The following is a 4,393-nucleotide window of genomic DNA, read 5'->3' as shown; positions in this document are numbered from 1 at the left end:
ACTTCCGCCAGATGACTTGCCGCATAGTGCTCCTTGGCTTCCGTTTTGTTCCCGCCACAGAGGACCACGAAAATCTCGCGAGATTTCTTAGGGAACAAAATGAGTTTTTACACGATTAGGTTCACGGAAATCTGAAAGTGAAAACCTTCGCGCTTTTTAAATTGTTTTTTAAACTCCCATATATGATGTATTTTACCTTAAGAGAAATGCGAAGCTGTCTTGTCTGTTTGCCTTAAGCATTTGGAATTTGGGAAATGCTAGCCGCTAGACTTTACTCCCCCGATCGCCCTGCTTTGAAGTCATCAGAATGACCTCATCATGACTGTCACTTTTTTTGCGAACACTCGTAGCCGTTCTCTTCTCTCTGGCCAAACTGATTTTTACCATAGATGTCGTCCAAATATATGTAGACCTTTCCCGTTTTTGCTTCAAGGACTCTCCTCTGCATTTAGACTTTGTTTCCTTGTTTTAGTGTAATTTGGGTCCTTTAGGTCTCAATGACTGATTTAAATACCTCAATTATTCCACAAGTCTGGCTTCCAATAGGAGTAAAATTTCCTTCCCCACTTCCCAGGCCCTGTATGCAGATTGCTTGTAAACATTCAGTTGCAAAAAAAAAAAAAAAAAAAATTCAGTTGCAACCTGCTGAAAGTTATGTAATACTAAGTTACTTGATTTTCTCGAGCAGCTCTGCAACCTGGGATCAAAAGGAATGAAACTCTTGAACTGAGTAACAGGAAAGGTGAAAGTGGGGAAAAGTCAAGGCATGAGAGAATCTAGGATAGAGACAAGAGTATAGCCACAGTATACCATGTAGTCAGGGAGGCAAGAGAAACCAAAATGGCTTGATGGGGAGAGGGAGTGGGTGGGTGGATGAAGTGGAAACACTATATCTGTGACTGGTCTCCTTAATGGAAGTGCCATCTGCTAGAGAGCACAGTCTATATCTTACACTTATTGTATCCGTATAGAGCATCATATTGTGCTATGCATGAAGTAAGATCTCATTAAGTAATTCTTAAACATTAAATGAGTGAATGTTTGCAGGAAGTAAAACTATTTTCCTTACATCCAAAGCTTGCATCCTTTACCCAAAGAGAAATGAAACCACTTATTAACAAGAAACATCTTTACTGTGGCATCTCTGAGAAGTTGTCTTTGCACATTACCATTTATATAATCAGCTAGTGATGTGTTAGTCAGGGGTTCAGAGCTGCCTCTGATTTTGGATTTGGATCTTGACCAAATACAGTAATTGCCTGAAAATTCTCTGTTACAAGAGAAAAGCAAGAGATTCCATACTTCATTAAACAAGCTGCTAGGTCAAGGGCAAACAGCACAAAGTATGAGAATATGGGAGACCATAGATATCCCCCCAAAGGGACTTATAATTAACTAGTGCCTTAGCAAGGTGACAAAATAAGAAACATGGTTCTTCTTTTCTCTCCCCATCCCCTACCACATTTTTGTCCCAGCTAGAATAAGTTCCGTGAAAATTCATTGTTGGGGGGCTTCCCTGGTGGCACAGTGGTTGAGAGTCCGCCTTCCAATGCAGCGGACATGGGTTCGTGCCCCGGTCTGGGAAGATCCCACATGCCGCGGAGCGGCTGGGCCCGTGAGCCACGGCCGCGGAGCCCATGCTCTGCAATGGAAGAGGCCACAACAGTGAGAGGCCCGCGTACCAAAAAAAAAAAAAAAAAATTCATTGTTGGACTCCCAGTACTAAGCTAGTATCTGGCATATAGTAAGGACTGCATGAATATGAATAGTGAATTGGTAAATAAATGACTGGAATTAATGAATGATGGGATCCAATTATATCAAGGTGCTAATGGAGGTTTCCACGTACTTTTTTTTTTTTTTTTTTTTTGCGGTACGCGTGCCTCTCACTTCTGTGGCCTCTCCCGTTGCGGAGCACAGGCTCCGGACACGCAGGCTCAGCGGCCATGGCTTATGGGCCCAGCCACTCTGCGGCACGAACCCGTGTCCCCTGCATCGGCAGGCGGACTCTCAACCACCACGGCACCAGGGAAGCCCTCCAGGTACTTTTTGAGACCTACTGATATTAGCGAAAGATATCTTTTCCCCAGAGACCTCCTGTGTGCCTTGTAACAGGAAGGAGATGTTCTGGATCTTTCACGTAGTTCATGTAGTCAACAAATATTTGAGTGTCTACTCTCTGCCAGGCATTCTTACAAGTACTAAGAACATAGCCGTGAACACAACATGGAAAAACCTCCATACTTAATGGAACTTATATTCTAGTAAGGGGAAACAGAAAACACAAAAATACCTAGTGTATTAGATGTGTATTATATAGATGCTACAGAGAAAAGTAAAGCAGGAGAGAAAAATAAGATGTTTTAGGATAATCAGGAAAGGCCTGATTGAGGAGATGACATTTGAATAGATGAAGTTTTTAGAGGAAAAGAGGGACTTCCCTGGTGGTCCAGTGGTTAAGACTCTGCACTTCCACAGCAGGGGACATGGGTTTGATCCCTGGTCAGGGAACTAGGATCCCACAGCCATAAATAAATAAATAAATAACATAGAGGAAAAGAGGCAAAGAGAACACCGTATTCAAAGACACCATGACAGGAGGGAGCCTGTTACGTTCTCAGAACAGTGGGACCAGTATTGGAGTCACTATAAATGACCTCCATTTAAAAATAATGAATTACAGGGAATTCCCTGGCAGTCCAGTGGTTAAGATTCTGAGCTTTCACAGCTGAGGGCCCATGGTCAGGAACTAAGATCCCGCAAGCCTTGCGGCCAAAAAAACAAAAACAAAAAAAAGAATTACAATTTTAGGGACTTCCCTGGGGGTGCAGTGGTTAAGAAACCGCCTGCCATTGCAGGGGACATGGCTTCAATCCCCCGTCTGGGAAGATCCCACATGCCGCAGAGCAACTAAGCCTGTGTGCCACAACTACTGAAGCCCACGTGCCTAGAGCCCTTGCTCTGCAACAAGGGAAGCCACCGCAATGAGAAACCCGCATACCGCAATGAAGACCCAACACAGCCAAAAATAAATAATTTTTTTTAAAAAAAGGAGTTACAATTTTATCAGTGTAACAACTAGTATATTTGTTGGTTTTCAGTGCTCATAAGAAACTTTGGCAGTAGGTACTCTTATTGTTACCCTCATTTTCCTTCTCAGAGAAGTTAAGTAACCCAAGTTTTTCCCTTATCTTACCCTGTGGGCCCTATGTAAATCAAAAACATTTGTTTCAATTGAGTTCCTATGCTCATTTTAGAGTTTCCTGAACATTGAAACATAAAACTTTGGAGGCTAGTCTATCCAGAGAACACAAAGGTGATCTATGTTCTAGTGACAAACTTGTCCAAGAAAGTCTAATCTCTGACCAGATAAAATACAATTATGCCCATTCATCACTTTCTTGTGAGCTTGGACAAAATGAGTATTCCCTGTAAACTAATCAACTCTGGATACATGGTCAAAATTGAGTTTCTTTTATTTTTTTGGCCACACGGCATGTGGGATCTTAGTTTGATCAAGCCCGGGACCCCTGCAGTGGAAGTGCAGAGTCCTAACCACTGGACTGCCAGGGAATTCTCCAAAACTGAGTTTCTTACTTGTAAAGCTGAGGTCCATATCCTGAACTACATCATAGTATGGGCCCAGGCAGACCATTAGCTGGCATCTACCTTTGACATTACCGTCTCTGCTTTAACTTCAACATTCCTTGCCTGCAGGGAGCTTAATATCTTTTTCAAAAATAAGATCTAGGACTTCTGTGGTGGCGCAGTGGTTAAGAATCCACCTGCCAATTCAGGGGGCACAGGTTCGAGCCCTGGTCCGGGAATATCCCACATGCCACAGAGCAACTAAACCTGTGCGCCACAACGACTGAGCCTGCACTCTAGAGCCCTTGAGCCACAACTACTGAACCCGTGTGCCTCAACTACTGAAGCCCGTGCACCTAGAGCCTGTGCTCCGCAACAAGGGAAACCACCGCGATGAGAAGCCCACACACCGCAACGAAGAATAGCCCCCAATTGCCGCAATTAGAGAAAGCCCCTGCCCAGCAACGAAAACGCAGCCAAAAAATAAATTTATATATATATATATATAATTAGATCTATCCATGTTAGACAATTATAAAATTCTAAAGGATAGCTAATTTGTTTATACGCCTACTACATGTTACACCATATGTTTGTTTTGGTCATTCAGAGATGCAATACATAATCCCTGCTGTCAAGGAGCCTATGATTGGTGGACGAAGCAAACTAGCACAACGCGACAACAATACAATGGAAGTAAGCAGGAGTCCAAACCTCAGTTTCACCTCTTACTACTTATGGGTCTTTGGGTCCTTGGATAAATTATTTAGCTTCTTTGGCATTTTTGTGTGTGTGCAAAATAAGA

The sequence above is a fragment of the Kogia breviceps genome, chromosome 2 (assembly GCF_026419965.1).
Source record: "Kogia breviceps isolate mKogBre1 chromosome 2, mKogBre1 haplotype 1, whole genome shotgun sequence".
In the NCBI taxonomy this organism is placed as follows: domain Eukaryota; kingdom Metazoa; phylum Chordata; class Mammalia; order Artiodactyla; family Physeteridae; genus Kogia; species Kogia breviceps.
Note: the sequence above shows the minus strand (reverse complement) of the source record.